Genomic DNA, 19784 nt, shown 5'->3' on the forward strand with positions numbered 1-19784 from the left:
CCAAAGCACCTGAAGGCAGGACAAGAAGCAACGGATGGAAACTAATCAAGGAGAGAAGCAACCTAGAACTAAGGAGAAACTTCCTGACAGTTAGAACAATTAACCAGGGGAACAACCTGCCTCCAGAAGCAGTGAATGCTCCAACACTGGAAGTTTTTAAGAAGAGACTGGACAGCCATTTGTCTGAAATGGTATAGGGTTTCCTGCCTGAGCAGGGGTTTGGACTAGATAACCTCCAAGGTCCCTTACAACTTTATTATTATTATTATTATTATTATTATTATTATTATTATTATTATTATTACTATTACTATTACTACTACTACTACTACTACTACTACTACTACTACTATTATTATATTATTATTATTATTGCCTTCTTCTTCTTGGGGAAGGAAAGGAAGAATTAAGAAAGTCCAAAGATATAAGAAACACTCATTATTGCAAAAGAACACACTGTGCTGAAACAAAAATTTCCAAGCCAGCTGCGATGGTCATCGTTTAGGTCAGTGATAGCGAACCTTTTAGAGACCGAGTGCCCAAAAACTGCCCCCCACCCCTGTCCCTGCTCCGCCCTGCCCACTGGGCCACCCACCACCTCCACGGCCCACCACAGATCACCCAGGCAGCCCAGCAGTGCCATGGCGGCCAGGCCCTCCATCCATGCCCCACAGCAGCATCTGCGCACGACAGGGCGCAAGGGCAGAGTCTTGTCCCCGCTGTCCGGCTACTATGTCCAGGGCAACTCTCCTCCGGGAGGGCTGCTGGTGAGGAGGGGGCAGGGCTAGGGAGACAGTCTCGGAGGGCTCTGAGTGCCGCCTCTGGCACCCGTGCCATAGGTTCGCCACCACTGGTTTAGGTAGCTTAGAATCGGGGTCCGCAACCGTGGCAGACTTATGGACTTCAATGGCTGGTTGAGGAATTCTGGGAGTTGAAGTCCACGAGTTTTTAGGCTGCCAAGGTTGGAGACCCCTGGCTTAGAGCATTTCCTCCATACAGGTTGAGAACGGAAGATTCTCTCCTCTCCAAAAGCCCCAAAGCCGTCCAGAGCCACTTGATAGTCCGATGGGTGACATATAAATGAATAAAATCTGTAAATGTTTGCAGGCTGTTGAACAACTGATATGTGTTGCCTGATAATCTTGACAGCAACACTGGTAGGTGCCCTGTGTGAAACCACCTGCAATCTCCCCTAGACATTTTCTTGATGTTTTTCTCCATCTGCTCCTTTCTCTGGAAAGGGAAGGGACGTGAACCCAGCATATCTGAGGCCCTCCAGATTACAATCTACCTACAAGGCCAACACAAACAGAACCAACAACATCTCCATGCCCTCTTCCACAGTTGAACATGGGGCGCTATCTAACAAAATGAAATGCAGTGGTGAAAAATTAAGGCTCTACATTTAGGCAAGAAAAACCAAAGGTACAAGTATAGTATAGGGGTACCTTGCTCAATAGTAGTAACTGTGACAGGGATCTTGGAGTCCTAGTGGACAATCACTTAAATAGGAGCCAGCCGTGTGCTGCAGCTGCCCAAAAAGCCAACACAGTGCTGGACTGCATTAACAGAAGGATAGAATCAAGATCATGTTTACAAGGCCTTGGTAAGGCCACACCTGGAATACGGCATCTAGTTTGGTCACCACGATGTAAAAAAGATGTTGAGACTCTAGAAAGAATACAGAGAAGAGCAACAAAGATGATTAGGGGACTGGAGGCTAAAACATATAAGGAACGGCTGCTGGAATTGGGTATGTCTAGTTTAAAGAAGAGAAGGATGAGGGGGAACATGATAGCGGTCTTCCAATATCTCAGGGGCTGTCCCAAAGAAGAGGGAGTCAAGCTGTTCTCCAAAGTGCCTGAAAATGGATGGAAACCAGCCAAGGAGAGAAGCAACCTAGAACTATGGAGAAACTTCCTGACAGTTAGAACAATTAACCAGTGGAACAGCCTGCCTCCAGAAGCGATGAATGCTCCAACACTGTGGGAAAAACTGGACGTTTTTAAGAAGAGACTGAACAGCCATTTGTCCGAAATGGTATAGGGTTACCTGCCTGAGCAGGGGGTTGGACGTGATGATCTCCAAGATCCCTTCCAACTTTATTATTATATTATAAAATACCTCCTGAAGCTGGTCTTTGTGCCACTGAGCAGAGGAAAGAAGAATACTTCAAGCCAGTATAAGGAGCATCATTTTGGATCTCTGCAAATCTTTATCAACATACCTCCAGCTTCATTTTTCAGCTGTGAAGCAGGTGAGCTAGACAGATTAAGTAGCCAAGGCAGCTTGACCAACTTATTATACCTAGCAGAACTGAGCTAATGTCTGGAGCAGCCAGCTGCCTGACGTTGTTTTTTGCTTCCATCTCATAAGTGCAACAGGCCACTAGGCTGACTTGATCTTCAGTGTCACCTTGACATCTTAAAAAAGAACGAAAAGAAAAACAGAAAGAAATGAACTACTTCCAAGCTTTTACCTCACAGGCAAATTATCCTACCAGAGCTGTGCTCTCCAGTTCTCAGCGATGATGAATAAGATCAAAAGAGCCTCGCTTGGAACATCCTGTTATCCCTAATAAGTCCTGAACATCATCCATTTGGCCTCCACGATTCATCATTAAAAATAATAAGCAATTGAGGGCCATGTCTCCGATGCCAAACCATTCCAATAACAACAGAGCTTTCAGAGAAAGAAAAGTGACCAAGAACAGCTTCCTCCAAAGATTATGGAAATGCTGAAAGCCCGGCTGTCTCCCGTTATTTTATGAAATAGCTTATTAGAAGTAAAAGCCATGAAATAGCCCGCAAAATGCAGTTGACGACCAATTCCAAGTAGCCTTAGATACCCTACAGTGAGATCAGTGGTGGGATTCAAATAGGTGAACAACCGGTTCTCTGTGTGGATGCCGCTTCCGGAAGCCCACTCTGGGCCTGCTGGGCGACAAAAAATTAGCTACCGGTTCTGCCGAACTGGTGCGAACCAGCTGAATCCCACCACCGAGTGAGATACAGGAAGTGAAAAATGGAGATGTCATCTAGCCAGCTTCGGGATCATACAATCAGTGCATTATCATCATGGCTTTTTGCCTTATTATGAAAGTGGTCAACCTGTGGTCCTTCAGATGTTGCTGATCTACAACTCTTCTCAGCTCCTGCTCACCAGATAAGAGATGCTAGGAGTTGTAGTTCTGAAATACCTGGAAAGGGACAAGTTATGATCATGATGGCTTACTCTAGCACTTCCCGTTATCCCCAACCGTGAAGCAGTTTGCAGCCCACCAATACAATGCAAAGCTCAAGAGTTAAAAATGCATTCTATTTAAAAAATAAGGGGAATATCTTGGGAGGGAGCATGTAGGTAGCTTTTTCGCATGTGAACTACTAGACAACATCCTGAACCCAGAGCCATGGTATCCATGCCTAGCCACAATGTCTGCCTTGTGATGCGATGAAGGTCTTCTGTATTTGTGTCACAGTGTTGCTTGTAAGTACATACTGCAAGAACAGAATCATGGTCAAACTCATGATGTTCCTTCAGGCAGGCATCGTCTCCTTAACATGTTGAGTTTCCTCACAGCTTGCTTCCTGACGGATCCTCCGCAGTTGAATTCTGTATCAACCCACTTAAAAATTGTCTTCCAGTCAAATTTACTTCTACCCCTGGCATTTTGGGAAGCCACTGATTGAACACCAGAGAACCAGAGGCAGTAGAAAGCTAAAGTAAAAAAGATGTTGAGACTCTAGAAAGAGGGCAGAGAAGAGCAACAGAGATGATCAGGGGACTGGAGGCTAAAACATATAAGGAACGGTTGCTGATAGCAGTCTTCCAATATCTCAGGGGCTGCCGCAAAGAAGAGGGGGTCAAGCTATTCTCCAAAGCGCCTGAAGGCAGGACAAGAAGCAACAGATGGAAACTAACCAAAGAGAGAAGCAACCTAGAACTAAGGAGAAACTTCCTGACAGTGAGAACAATTAACCAGTGGAACAACCTGCCTCCAGAAGCGGTGAATGCTCCAACACTGGAAGTTTTTAAGACGGCCATTTGTCTGAAATGGTATAGGGTTCCTGCCTGAGTAGGGGATTAGAATAGATGACCTCCACGGTCCCTTCCAACATCATCATCATCATCATCATGGCTGTAGCTTGTCAGCAATTTCACTTGTATATTTTCAAATCCGCAAAACAGTTTGTTAGTGCCGAATGCCATCTCCATAGAGTTCCTTTTCTTTGTGCTGCCTTTGCCAACTTGAACATGAAATGGGATGATGACATTAAAGAAAGACACACTCATTCCAGGATGCCCAAATGGACCTCCCCCCCCCCGTTCTCCGGGAGGCCCCTGAATAACGTAGAGGCTCAGATGGGACACCTCCCACTGAACGTATAATAATACTTGATGTGTAAATAATACTTGAATTTGAACCAGACTAATGTGCAGAAAATTTAAACGTAATTATACTTGGTTTTCCTTCTACCCTACCAATCTCTTTCTCCTGAGTCGTCCCCCTTTTGGAATGCCAGCTGTAGGTTAAAGAAGGATGCTTCTTTTCTGCCCCTTCACCCACGGATCCCCGTAAAGCAAAATATCAACTTTTGAAATCTTTGCTCAAAGTGCAGATGGTTCTGGAAAGCGAATCTCCTTATGCTCTGCCCCAAATTGCCTGCACGTTAAAAAGGATCATATGATTTGCAGGATGTGCTGCTTGGACATCCAAGTTTTAAAAATAGAAGCCAAGTTTTTCGTTGCAGCAACCAAAGACTCATGATTAGGTTACACATGACATAGAAGGGACAGTCAAAAGCCGGGGTGGACCTCTGCGGCAATTAGCCTAATGATACAGTATTTCATAAAGTCTTTTGGGGGGGGGGGAAGGAAAACAAACAAATCAAATCTGCTGGGCCTCTGCCTTTCTCTCTCTTCGAAGCAAGTAAAAAGAGTACGGTACATATGGAAGTGACTGTTGCTGAAGGAACGGTGGGGAAAAACATCAAATTCCTCAGGCCCAGACGCTTAGCTGGAATAATAAAAAATGAACCGGTCGCCTGAGGTGCCCTCTGTGGGTTGAAACTAGGAGTCGGGTAAAAATAAGTTATTTTTTATTTTCCACCTATTCCATCTAAAGAAATCGAAATACGTTTAGTTCTCGAGTTACAACAGTCCTAAATGGGATAAACTGGATGGTCCTTCAAGAGACGCTGCCCTCTTCAAGGCTGACCACAAGCTCTCTGAACTAAGGGGCTGCTCCAGGACAGTCACTGCTAAATTATCTTTTTTAATATATATATATATATATATATATATATATATATATAGGTCTTTGGTTGTTCGGGTTTTCTCCCGCGTAAAATTGGAAGTGTCTTGGCAACGTTTCGAAGAAGTCACATTCGTCATCTTCAGGCACCAGCCTGAAGATGACGAATGTGACTTCGTCGAAACGTTGCCAAGACACTTCCAATTTTACGCGGGAGAAAACCCGAACAACCAAAGACCTATATACAAATACCCGCGAAAACCTCAGAAAATATATATATATATATATATATATATATATATAATATATATATATATATATATATACATACATACATACATACATACATATATATATATATATCTCATATATATATATATATATCCTGGAAAATTTGCATAAAAATACGACTCCTGGGCATGTCTATGGTACAAATAAAATACGAACACCAGGAGAGTATAAATATAAAAATATACTTTACTACTTTACTTTAGTAAAGTATATTTTTATATTTATACTCTCCTGGTGTTCGTATTTTATTTGTACCATATATATATATATATATATAATATATATATATATATATATATATATATATATTATATATATATATAAAATTATATATGTTTTCTGAGGTTTTTGCGGGTGTTTGTATGTAGGTCTTTGGTTATTTGGGTTTTCTCCCGCATCAAATTGGAAGTGTCTTGGCGACGTTTCGACGAAGTCCCATTCGTCATCTTCAGGCTGGTGTTTTCGGCTTCGTGCTCCTAGAAGCACAAAGCTGAAAACACCAGCCTGAAGATGACGCATGGGACTTCGTCGAAACGTCGCCAACACACTTCCAATTTCACGAAGCCGAAAACACCAGCCTGAAGATGACGAATGGGACTTCGTCGAAACGTCGCCAAGACGCTTCCAATTTGACGCGGGAGAAAACCCGAATAACCAAAGACCTATAATTATACATACATACACCCACGTTACACCTATCCTCCGTGAGCTGCATTGGTTGCCTATTGGTCTCCGGGTCCAATTCAAGGTGTTGGTCATTACCTTTAAAGCCCTATATGGCTCAGGGCCAGGCTATTTGCGAGACCGCCTACTACCTCATAGTTCCCTTCGTCCGGTTAGATCCCACAGGCTGGGCCTCCTTCAGGCCCCGTCGGCCAAGCAGTGCCATTTGGCGGGGCCGCGGAGGAGGGCCTTCTCTGTGATGGCACCCACGCTTTGGAACCAGCTCCCCCCGGAGATTAGGACCGCTCCCACCCTGTTGGTCTTCCGTAAGCTACTTAAGACCTGGCTTTTCCGGCAGGCCTGGGGTTTATAAAACCTGACCCCTGGATGACTGTCTTTGTACTGTTTGTTTTGTTATGTTTTATGTGTTTTTTTATTGTTAGCCGCCCAGAGTCCTTCGGGAATGGGGCGGCTTATAAATTTTAAAAATAAAAATAAAATAAAAAAAATAAAAATACATACATACATACATACATATATTTAATGTCTCAAGAGGGTCTTCCCACCTTCTCTGGACTTCCCATCAGGCAGAGGCCTCAGCATCCACAGGAGCAGCTCCCCTTTCGCCTAGTTTTTCCAGTTACGACGGCACTGAAAAACAGGACTTATGACCGTTTGTCGCAGTTACGACCTTGCCAGCATCCCCGTGGTCACGTGACTTACATTCAGACACTTGGCAACTGACTCCCATTTATGACCGTCGCAGTGTCCCCCGGGGGTCACGTGATCTCCTTTTGCGACCTTCGGACAAGTAAAGTCAACAGAAAAGCCAGAACAGCCTTCTTACTAACTTAACAACTGCAGTGACAACTGTGGCAAGAAAAGCCATACAATGGGGCAAAACTCACTTCAAAAAGGTCTCACTTAGCAGCATACATTTTGGGGCTCAATTGTGGACGTACGTTGAGGACGACGGGTATTTATAATCACCTCCAAGCCCTGCTTCTTCCCTTCTGCTGTGACTGAAGTGTTTCTCACACTCTCCTACCCAGTAAAGCGTTGTGATGTTTGGACCCTGATATTGTTCACTTGGCTAACCCTCCGTTCCGCATAGCGGCTTCTCCTAAACCTCCACCCTCTCTGTCCAATGTGAGAGGCAATTCAGGCCAAGATAGAGCTCTGGAAAAATTGCTGCCTTTTTAATATATGTACTTTTTAAATCAAGGAAATGAAGAAGAAAAAAAAAAAAGCAAGGAAGCTGCAGCATGAGAAATGTGACCCGTGGTTTTGCTCTGCAAAAGAAATCCAGAGGGGAGTGAAGGAAAAAGCACGCAGGATCGGCTCTGCATGCCTGGCTCAGCCCTCAGCCCCTTGCATGCCTCGTCTGCATGACTGGATTGCGTAGACCGCCTTAAAAAAACTGAAGCTGACGCAACTGCGGAGGGGAGTCTGGTATCACATGCGAAGGCAGGCGGCAGGAGGAAACTGCCTTGGCAAAGTTGAGATTCGGACTGGATTTGCACTAGGCTCTGATGGAGGAAGTCCTTGAGAGTCTTGGGATTCATCCCTCAGAGTCCTCAGAAAACTTTGCAAACTATTTGCAATGTTTAAAACTGCCAAAGGAGAAAATGATTAAATGCATTCGCTACAGAATGATCTTATTAACTATATGAAATGCTGGCAGACGCGCTTGAAATAAGCTGAACTCCTGGTGACATTTAGAGACACAGAGGTCCCATTAGCTCTCCAGGCAGCTGAAGGGAATTATCTTGACATTGCCTTCTTCCAAGAAAGAGAGGAGAGGAGAGGAGAGGAGAGAAGAGGAAGAAGGAGAGGAGAGGAGAGGAAGAAGGAGAGGAAAGGAAGAAGGAGAGAGAGTGGGAGAGGAGAGAAAGGAGAGGAGAGGAAGAAGGAGAAGAAAAGAAGAAGGAGAGAGAGTAGGAAAGGAGAGGAGAGGAAGAAGGAGAGGAGAGAGGAGAGGAGAGGAAGAAGGAGAGGAAAGGAAGAAGAAGAGAGAGTGGGAGAGGAGAGGAAGGAGAAGAGAGAGGAAAGGAGAGGAGAGGAGAGGAAGAAGGAGAGGAAAGGAAGAAGGAGAGAGAGTGGGAGAGGAGAGGAAGGAGAGGAGAGGAAGAAGGAGAGGAGAGAGGAGAGGAGAGAAAGAAGGAGAGGAAAGGAAGAAGGAGAGGAAAGGAAGAAGGAGAGAGAGTGGGAAAGGAGAGGAAGGAGAGGAGAGGAAGAAGGAGAGGAGAAAGGAGAGGAGAGGATAGGAGAGGAAGAAGGAGAGAGGAGAGAGTGGGAGAGGAAAAGAGAGGAGAGGAGAGGAGTGAAAAAGGAGAGGAGAGGAAGTAGTAGAGAAGAGAGGAGAGGAGAACAGCAGAATCAAGACCAAGATCAAGACCTGATGATCTTGATCATCAAGCCCTTCCATAGCATTGTTTGTGAATGTTTATGTCAGGGTGGGCAACTATGGTGTCTTTAAGATCTGTGGACTTCATGCTGGCTTGGGAATTCTGGGAATTGAGTTCCACGGGTCATAAAGGGGCCTTGGTTGCCCATCCCTGCTTTGTGTGTTTCTGTGTTCCAGCAAAGCCTCAGTGCAATTTTCATAAGGCTAGCAGGCCAGTTTTGGTGAGTGGAAATCATATGGATTTTTAAGCTTGAGGTGTCAATCTTCAAGTAAGGAGAAAGTATAAATACTTTTTCCCATGGAAGCTGAAGCAGTGCAATTTCCTTCTCTGAATGGGATCCGATGCAGGAAATTGCTCTTCCTGCACTCAATAGAACTGCCTCATTTCCTATTGATTTGCCAGCTCTGGGTCAATTCACATGGCCGGGGAGTGGGCCAATTCTTTGTTTTTCAGCTGGACAGGCAACAAACTGGCCATCCAACGGCCAGCTGTTCAAAGAGAAGCCCAGGCCATCATCTGGGAAGGTTTTGCAACTCAGAGAGCTGGAAGACACATACGAATTAAGCATAGCTGAGTTAGTTTTAAGGGGAAACCGATTAAAAGCCACATGGGCAACACTCAGGAATTCTGGGAGCTGAAGTCCATGAATCATAAAAGAGCCGAGGTTGCCTACCCCTGCGTTAGGTCAAGTGAAATTGTATAAAAGTCCTGCCAGTTTAATGATCAAAAGAAGAACTAAATATATAGCAGATCCTTCAGTCAGCTTGGAACCAGTTTACCATCTTAGATGGAAGGATGGAGATCCTTCAGATGTGGAAAGTTGGTCTTATCAAACACAGGATGATGTTACCTTGTCGGAAGAAGTCACTCAAAGCTTATTCGAAGCAAGACTAGAGGTGACAAGTGGTAGATGAATCCCACCAAGCCAAAGGCAAGAACCACAATGGAGCTTGGATTTCTTACAGAAGTCAATTGGTTCTCTTGATCCCTACTTATGGATCGGGGTGATTTAGATTAAGCTGTCTTGTCGTGGTACTTGGGGGGTGTGGGTCATACATTTCTCACCAATCCCAGACAGTGTGGCCAGGGTTAATGAGAGTTGCACAAGAAAATATCTGAATGCAGACAAATGGGATTAATCAGAAAGCAGATTCTGGAGTGTTTTATAGTAGGTTATTAAGAGGTCCTTCTTATCCCCAACACTCCAATGTTCAAAAGTGAAACTGCAGATTTTCAAAAGCAAATGCCAATCATATCTTTTTCAACTATTGTTCCTGGTTTGCATAATATGAGTATTATTCTGTTGTCCTTGAATGTGGGAACTGGTGCAGCATGAAAAGGGATTGTCGATGACTCTGTATTTAGATTACTTCAATTATTATATATTACTTAAAGCATCGGGGACCTCACTTAAGCCACCTATTGGCACTTGAGTTCAATCCTTTGCAACCACATTAAATTGATTCTACCCTGAACGATAATGCTATATTTAGCCCTTCTCCATGGCCATCACCATTTGGTGGCTGATGGATGCTTAACCCATCCCCTGGCCACCACCACTAGCAGCTGATCAACATTAGGTGGTTCTAGTAAGACCATATAAGAAATGAGATCAGCTAGCTCAAAATCTGCCCAGTCCTTCTCCGGATCTAGTTTGGACAGGAAAGGCTGAGGTAGAATTGTTTTATTTTTGGCAAAGAGTCAATGATCTTTGCTCCTTGTCACATAAATTCTGAACCTTTCCTTATAGTCAGGAAATCTGAAAAGATGCCAGCCACCCTGGCAGAGTTGCTTAGAAAAGGTTCTAGATATTGTAGGCAAGTGTGTGTGTGTGTGTGTGTGTGTGTGAGAGAGAGAGAGAGAGAGAGAGAGAGAGAGAGAGAGAGAGAGAGAGAGAGAGAGAAATGGAAGGATATTGTTTGCATTAAGAGCAGTCAAAAGTCATCTAATCAAGGAAGATTCCATTATTCATTTTTCGGTTGCAATGAGTCAACATTATATTTTCAGATGACATGTTGCTTTTGCCCCAAATAACATTTTAATAGGAAAAAAAAAACCCCACTGAACATAACAATCTGCTGTTGATATTCACACATGGATTAATTGCTGGCAGAATAGAAACATTTCGTTTTCACATGATGGGAAGCAGCAGCCTTGAATCGCAGCAAGAATGAACACATTCCAAAATATCTCTCCAAGGAGCCACAACCAAACACACTTTCCAGCTCTTCAAAGACACATGTCAATCTCACACATCTTGCCCAAATCCAACGGCCTTCGGGTATCGTGATCTCGGATTCTCACTAGTGACTTTAAGCATTTTCATAGCATCAGACATTCTCAACGGAATACACAGTCTGTCCACAGCACCATGATGGTAACTGTGGTACCATGAGGGCTCGGATGAAGATGCTATAAAGGCCACTCCCATAATTTCTGAGCAGAGCCACCAAAGAAGTGTTGAGAGTAGACGTCCATTCTATCTAGAAGACATCTTGGGAAATCTGATCTAGCACCTGGGAAGGCAGGAAAGGACAGGCCCTCTCTAGGAATCCTTGTCCACGGGGTCAGCCTTGAAGCCATACAAGAGGGTTAGAAATACATTTGATTCCTTGCAAAAGAGAAGAATGAACTTAGAACTAAAAAAGAGAAGGATAGCAGTGATATGAGAGCAGTCTTCTCAATATTTGAGAGGCTGTCACAGAGAGGAGGGAGTCAACCTATTTTCCAAAGCACCTGAGGGCAAGACAAGAAGTAAAGGGTGGAAGCTTAACAAAGAGAGAAACAACCCAGAATTAAGGAGAAATTTCTTGACAGTGAGAACAATTAATTAGTAGAATGGCTTCCCTTCAGAAATTGTGGATGCTCCATCACTGGAGGTTAAGAAATGACTGGACAGCCATTTGTCTGGAATGCTACAGGGTCTCCTATTCAAGTAGGTGGTAACCTCCAAGCTCCCTTCCACCTCTGTTATTCTGTATTCTGTAAATCAATATCCATAAATACAACAAGGTATTACTAACTAATCAGGTCGTCCATGGCAGCAACAATGATGGGATCAAAGGCCCCCCCCCTACTTTTTTGTTCATTACAGTGCACCATAAAGGGGGCAGAGCTTCAGTTGCAAAGTTGGGGTCACCAAGTTGATTCTTTTGACCCTTTCCTGTGGACACGTCTATTGCTAATACAATTGCTCTTTGTGTTAATGGTAGTAGTAGCAGTTGAAGGCTAAATTTCCATGTGAGTTATGAGATGAAAACAGTATCCAAGACCTCCACAGAAGGGTGGGAGAAGACAAATTCAACTCCTTGCAGACAATCAATCTGTCCACCGGGTACAATACGGATAGGAATATTTCTGCCTGAGTCCAGAATGCCTCCAACAAAATAATTCCTAGGAGCCCATCTCAGAACAAAAGGAGGAAGGAGGACACGTGGTGTGGACCTCTGCTCCTTCAAGGAACTTCAGGAAACCTTTGTTTTTGTCCCTCCACACGACACATATATTCTCACACCTACGTGCTTCCTCCAGCTCTTCCGTAGGTGTGGATGTTGCAGCTGTAACTACAAACTGAAAGAATCACTAATGAACAATTCGTGTGCTTGTGTGGGTCATTTGCCAGCTCCTAGTTCCTTCAGAACAGGAGGGTGGAGAACTTCTCAGGGTCTTTTCATAGGATTGACGTGAGCTGGTTTTTATTCTTCTCAACACAACGGGATTTGGAAAATAAATTATGTACATAGTCTAGAGATTCCATCCCTCCATCCCTCCGGCTGCCTGTCAGCTGGATGCTGGATGGGAAGAGGTCCAAATTTGGCCCAAGGGTGGAAGCCATCCAAAGCAAGCTTACATTGAAAGATGGGCTAAATGTACCTGGAGGCTGCAGAGAACCAAATCCAGGATGAAATGTCCTCAACGTATCTTCATTCTCCTTCTACAGCAGGAAGAAATATATGGCAGCCCCAGGCTAAGCCAAAGGATCAAAGCCAGATCTTGGAGGCACCAGCATCTAATAAAAGACAGTCCTCAAGTTACCATTGTTCGTTTAATGATGGTTCAAAGTTACAACAGCATGAAAAGAGTGACTTATGACCATTTTTCACACTTATGACCATTTCAGCATCCCCATGGTCAGGTAATCAATATTCAGACCCTTGGCAACTAACTCATATTTATGACGGTGCTGTTTCCTGTGGTCCTGTGATCCTCTTTTGGCGAACCTCTGACAAGCAAAGTCATTGGGGAAGCCAAATTCACTTAACAATTGTGGCAAGAAAGGTCTTAAAATGGGACAAAACTCATTTAACTGTCTCATTTAACAACAGAAATTTTGTTGGGCTCAATTGCGGTCGTTAAGTCAAGGACTACCTGTACACTTCGTTTGAAGGCTTTCGTAGGAGATGTGACATCGGCGAAATTGTGTTAAGAAAAAAAGATTTCCGGACGAATCTGTTTTTTGATCTCTCTTGAATATTTGCCCAGATCAAGACCGATGCTAATGGATGCTTTGAGAGATGCTTCAGGGCTGGGGACAGAACCTATTTTAGCAGATGGTTCAGAGGATCATAAATCAGAGGTCCCCAACCTTTTGGGCACTAGGGACCACTTATGTCGAGAGAGGTTTTTCCGCAGACCGGAGGGTGCGTGGTTTGGTATGCTGCCTGCATCTTGCGGATGGGGCTTTGCTTGCTTGTGCAGACTGGTTGCTGGCATGCCGTGGTCCGGTACCGGTTCATGGACTGGGGGTTGGGCACTTCGGACAGGAGGAAGAGCGCCGCCGGGCGGGCAGACAGGTGTCTTGCTCGGCTGTGGCTTGGGGGGGCACTTTTTTCAGTGCCATTGTAACTTTGAACAGTCACTAAGCAAACTGTTGTAAGTCGAGGACTACCTGTACTTTATCACTTTTTTCCTTTTTTTTTTTTGGTCATCAAGTTTTTGACACCTTGCTAGGCGACTGGTGGTACTCGGATGTTGCCATATCCTAAAAGTGGTACAATGGGTGAAAAGTTTGAAAAGCCCTGCCATAGATGACTTTTTTTAAAAAACATCCGTATGGAATTTTAAGAGAAATCTAACTCCTTGCTAGCAAGGAAGAACGTGGCTTGCATTACGAGGTGCTCTAAGTATGCAATTTTAGTTTAACCTTGCAGACATGTTTGCCTTATGTGTTCCTCTAATGCAGTGGTTTTCAACCTGTGGGTCGGGACCCCATTTGGGGTCGAACGACCATTTCACGGGGGTCGCCAAACAACGCAGTCCGCCATTCCCCCCCCCCCTTTTCCTTAGCTGTGCTACTCCCTTTTATTCTATTGGCGTTTGAAAGCCAATAGAATAGACTCTCTTGAATAGAGTCTAATTCTATTGGCTTTCAAAAGCCAATAGGAATTGTCCAGGCTGTCTCTGCCCTGCCGAGCCCGCCAAAAGTCCGATTCTGCAAACGGGGCTGCACCAGTTGAGTAGTCCTCGACTTACAACCGGTTGAGTAGTCCTCGACTTACGACCGGTTGGGGGTCGCGGCATTAAAAAGGTTGAGAACCACTGCTCTAATGGCGTGCTAGAAAGCAGAAGGAATATTCTGTCTGCCTTGTGCAACTGAATTCCCCCCCCCCTTTGAAACGCACATAGCCAGGTTACAATTGTTGAAATTGTTGTCTGAAATGACGGGAACATGTTTCCCCCGGAATGGATGAGGGAATTGCAAGCATTTCATCTATTCAATTTTTCCCTGGCATTTATTTGTGTCTGCGATGGTTGGTCGTCCAGGGAGCTCTCCATAACTTCCAACAGCCCATTAGTGAATGAATGAATGAATGTTTTTCCTTAAGGCAACAGGATGCAAACTTGAACAGGGAAAATGGGGTTTCCGCTTCCCTTTATGGATCATTCAACAGCCAGGCTCTGTCATCTTCACACATTGCCTAAATACAACTTGTTTGATCAGGTGGTAGAAGGAAAATCATTTTTTTTGCAGTTGAGTTCCTCTCACTGGAAACCTCCATTCCTGCAAGTTTTGGGGGCAGGAATTGAAAAAGATGTGCCATTGCTTTTTCTGGGGATGATAATAATAATAATAAAATTGGAAGGGACCTTGGAGGTCATCAAGTTCAACCCTCTGCTCAGGCAGGTAGCCCCATAACATTTCGGACAAATGGCTGTCCAGTCTCTTCTTAAAAACTTTCAGTGTTGGAGCATTCACCGCTTCTGGAGGTGGGTTGTTCCACTGATTAATTGTTCTAACTATCACAAAATTTCTCCTTAGTTCTAGGTTGCTTCTCTCTTTGGTTAGATTCCATCCATTGCTTCTTGTCCTGCCTTCAGGCGCTTTGGAGGATAGATTGACTCCCTCTTCTTTGGGGCAGCCCCTGAGATATTGGAAGACTGCTATCATGTCCCCCCTCGTCCTTCTCTTCGTTAAACTAGACATGCCCAATTCCATCAACCAATGCCCTCAGGCCAAGGTAGCAATTGCAAAGGCTTATCAAAGAAAGAAGGACCATTGAAAGATTGCAGGTCACTTTTTATTACAGGTCAAAACTTTGAGCAGGGCAGGCAAGGAAGATGATGTTTGAATGAACATCATTTATCTCAAGAAGAGCAGAGATGGAAGGGACCTTGGAGGTCTTCTAGTCCAACCCCCTGCTCAAACAAGAGACCCTATAACATTTCAGACAAATGACTGTCCAGTCTCTTTTTAAAAGCCTCCAGGGACGGAGCACCCACAACTTCTGAAGGCAAACTGTTCTACTGGTTTATTGTTCTCACTGTTAGAAAATTGAAGGTTGGGTCTTTCCTCGGCTAGTTTCCAACCATTGCTTCTTGTTTTGCTTTCTGGTGTTTGGAAAATAAGTTGATCCCTTCTTCTCTGTGGCAGCCCCTCAAATATTGGAACACTGCTATCATGACATCCCAGTCCTTCTTTTCACTACACTAGATATATCCAATTCCTGCAACTCTTCTTCATATGTTTTAGCTTCCAGCCCCCTAATCATCTTTGTTGTCTTCTCTGCACTCTTTCTAGAGTCTCCACATTTTTTTTATATTGTGGTGACCAAAACTGGATGCAGTATTCCAAGTATGGTCTTACCAAGGCCTTAACATCTCAGTAAGTACCCAAGAGGTATCTAAGAGTATTCACGCAGAACCCACATGATTTTAACAGCACAATACTAAATCATCTAGTTCTTACTGTGTAAAACCAAGAGGAACAACTAAATGGTTTCTAGGCTTCAGAACTGGAGCCACAATTTTAGGAATGGGTATCATCAGCCAGTGGCATTATCACAATAAAACTTTAGAAGTAGTGCTCGGGTTTCCAGTCAACCAAATTATCAGGAGGAACCTCCCATATCTTTAACTTGAATAAGTTAAAGATATGGGAAGCTCCTCCTGATATGGCTTTATAAAGAAGAATCATCTACCAGACTAACATATCCAACCCTAAAATTACACAACAGCAGCCCACCTTTGTTTCAGCCCATCTTCAAGGGCTATAAAATAAAATTGCTCATCCCTTAGCTGAGAGGTTGAACCAGGGACTGTAGGAAATGACCAGGTTGAGTCAAACTTATCATCAGCCATGACTCCCTTCGCACCCACAGGAGATTTAAGTCCAGTCCACCTTGAATTCCGTTGACTCTTATCTCCCGCTAATTTCTCTTGCCTGTTAGTTGTTCAGATTCTTGTAGAGAGCTTAAGTTTGCAATAAATCTTTATACCCATGGGAAATATATAGATCTCCTGATTGTCCTGGTGCTTGACAGGGTCATCGGAACAGGGGTGTCCAAATCTCCAAAGTCCTGGGTGAAGTCCTACCCTTTCTGCAGATGTTTCAACAATGCACCTGCAAAAGGAATGGGACTTTAAATGGGATGCCGGGCCCACCATCGTGCAAAATTGGGCAACCCTGGGTTGTACAAAATACAGTCAAAGAGACCGCACAGAGAGAGATGTTTTTCTCAACTTATTCTGACTTTTGAAGCCAAGGCAGGATAGGGAGTTTCTCTCACTGTAAATGTAGCCGCTCAAGTCAAAGATCTCCCCATTTTGTAAAAATTGGACTGGGAAAATTATCTACAGTCCTTGGTGTTTGATGTTGCTATTTTAATCAGCAGAATGCCATAGATTATGTTACATATGTAGATCTGTCAACGAGGACTAAATGTTTCAGGATTTATTTAGAAGCACAAACTGTTCACAACTAGGATTTTTGTCTATTGAAGCGCTATTTGGGGGGGGGGGCTTTTTTTTTTTTTTTTGCATATCCACTTAATAAATAAATAAATAAGGAAGTATGAAGACCAAGAAACTCTGTTGCTCTCTTGGTCCTTTGGTGTTCCAAGGCCAGCCCTACTCTTGGGAAGAGCAAAATTACCTTCTCAGACAGCAGATATTTGCTCTTAAGGAATCCTCATAAATTCATAATTATTATTTTCTTTGTCTCAGATATAATTTGATGGACCAGCAGCAAGGATAATTGATCTGATGACTGGTGAATTTGACACTTTCTGACCCGGGTTTTTCTTTAATGCTCGTGTCTTTTGAACTTTGCGATTGGTTTTATGGGACATCCTGTTGGCATGATAAATTATGTCCATATTTTATTCCGCTTTGGCGAGCTCATTTCCTGTGCGGCTTCCCACTCTGGATTTCCTTTTGTACTGAAGCTTTATTCCTTTGGGAAGCTGGCTTTGCTTCCAATTTTTTGACATCAGCGAGTGAGCTTGAAAGCTAGGGATGAGTCAGTGGAGTTTGAAATTTGAACCAGCCAGCTGCAGCAACTTTTACCATACTTCATCTAGTCTGGTCCAAAGACATTGCAAGGGAGATGTGAACATCTGTTTTGACACCCAAGGTGTCCTGCTGCCCTGCAGATGTTCTTCAGCAGTATCACGTTTGAGGATGAGGACTCTTGCCATTCTTCATGTGGAGTTTGCCAAGTGGAGAAAAAGGGAGTTGGGAGTTGAGACAGGAAATGCCCCCACATCCATCATGAACAGACAAGAGCGAGCCTGACTCACTGAAAGCCACAATTAGCAATTTGCAAAGAAATTATCCCACTGTGAAAAAGTCCTGTCTTGGCCATGGTGACTCACCCTGAAGCTGCACAAAAGATGACGGTTATGACTAAATTCATTTTATTTAGGAATGTGTCAGTTTCTCTGTCCACGAGAATGTTGTCTGCATTTTCTCAGGATTCACAAAGCAGCCAACATGGCTATTCAAAAAAATATGGTACAATCATATGCTGATGACACACACGAACACAATTATCTGGGAATAGACAGCTTGTGGCTATCATAGATACTCTCTCACATGTTTCCCTACATCTAACGAGGCTGAGAAGAAGAAAGGATGTTTGATAAGAAAGGTATATAGAATATCTGTGCTCAGTAGCATTAGACATATCTACCTTTCAAAGAAGAGCAAGGAATTAATGGAAGAAAACTTAGTAATAGTAATAAAGTTGAAAGGGACCTTGGAGGTCATCAAGTCCAACCCTGTCAGGCAGGAAAACTTACACCATTTCAGACAAACGGCTGTCCAGTCTTTTCTTAAAAATTTCCAGTGTTGGAGCATTCACCGCTTCTGGAGGCAGGTTGTTCCACTGGTTAATTGTTCTACCTGTCAGGAAGTTTCTCCTTAGTTCTAGGTTGCTTCTCTCCTTGATTAGTTTCCATCCGTTGCTTCTTGTCCTGCCTTCAGGCGCTTTGGAGAATAGCTTGACTGCCTCTTCTTTGGGGCAGCCCCTGAGATATTGGAAGACTGCTATCATGTCCCCCCTCGTCTTTGTTAAACTAGACATACCCAATTCCATAATTCCATACTTCATTCATCTTCAACTGTGAATGACTACCCTCTGAGAGATGGATCACGTGGGAAGAAGTATCTGAGGTGGGGAAGAGCCTTCATCCAAGTCATAAAGAATCCCATTGCAATAAGTGCTTGTTTAGAAAAGTGTGGAGTCCTTGGTCTTCCCTGAGCTCAATTGTTTGTTTGCTCCCCAGTAGCCAACACCCAGATAAGCAGGGATTAACACTAGACAAACAATCAAGAAGAAACCCCCATCCCCACCAAAACCGCAGGGCAAGCTGCTGTGTATAGTCAGGGAGCAAAGTCCACACTCATTAGTGTTTGTATCAGTGAGGTTACATAGTTGAGTAATGAAACATCTGCAAGCAAACAACCAAGCTCAGAAAACATCAAGAACTCCACAGTTCAGCCATGAGCTACAGATATTCTCTTCTGTTAGGAGTGCTCAGTTTTGGAGAAATTGATTTCCATATGGCAACACAAAGGGAAGAAAATCTGGTGTCCTGTAGACATTTAGAATTTCAGCTGTTAAGCATCAGCACAAAAAAAACCCCTCCATGTCACATTGCGATTATGTCACATGTGGGTCTTTGGTTCACAACTGGATTGGTTCCTTAAATTTATGTTCTCTAGTATTTTTTAAAGAAAAGTGATTTGGGAGGAGAAATAACACAACGTTCTCCGCAAAGTCATCCAATTCTTTTTTTTTTGGTGGCCAGTGGAACATCTGCGGGCAGTGAATGCCACCATTTAATTCTGCATTGTAAGGTGCCCAGAATCACCATTAGTTGGGCGGTTGGGCGGTGTTGAATAAATAAAAGTAAATAAATTTTATCAAGAAGTCCTTCTTCCATCATCCCACCTTTAGCTTCCTATGTTATGCATCTTTTCACAGAATCCATCCTGCCCCTCCATCCATTCTCACCGAGTTGTGGACCACTAAAAGCTGAAGAGCACCAAGCTCTTGACTCGTGAGCCTTCCTAGCAGAGATGGCAATTTTGAAATTGCTGCAAGGTAATAATAACTGTTTTGGGAACCACCCAGTTCGTTTTAGAGTAACAACAGGCAGAGGAATGAATCCCAGAGGGGAGAAAAGAAAGAACATAGAGACTGGATGGGTGGGATAGAACGAAGGTCCATTAGTATCCCAGCCAGATAAAGACCACAGAGATAAGGCAACCTGTCCGGGCCCCTTTTTTAAAATACTGAGAATCAAAGCAAATATTCCTGGAATGGGGTGCTTGGAAGAAATCTATTCCCTCCTGATAAGTCAGAAAAGGTCATCTTGATTTTTCAGCAGTAAATAGGCTGATGGGTGGTTGAAAAGAAGCACCCAGTGTGTGTCAGGCTGAGCCAA

General features: G+C 43.8%; 1 long non-coding RNA gene across 1 annotated transcript in view; it reads right to left on the bottom strand.

The window, feature by feature from the left end:
* Window positions 1–11454: 11454 nt before the first annotated feature.
* LOC120306402 overlaps window positions 11455–19784 on the bottom strand; it is a 31366-nt gene continuing 23036 nt past the window's right edge. The window contains exon 8 of the long non-coding RNA XR_005556270.1: window positions 11455–12625. This is a non-coding gene — a long non-coding RNA (uncharacterized LOC120306402). The remainder of the gene's footprint in view (window positions 12626–19784) is intronic.

Source organism: Crotalus tigris, unplaced genomic scaffold, assembly GCF_016545835.1.
Source record: "Crotalus tigris isolate CLP2741 ecotype Arizona unplaced genomic scaffold, ASM1654583v1 scf7180000017735.2152567, whole genome shotgun sequence".
Lineage (NCBI taxonomy): Eukaryota > Metazoa > Chordata > Lepidosauria > Squamata > Viperidae > Crotalus > Crotalus tigris.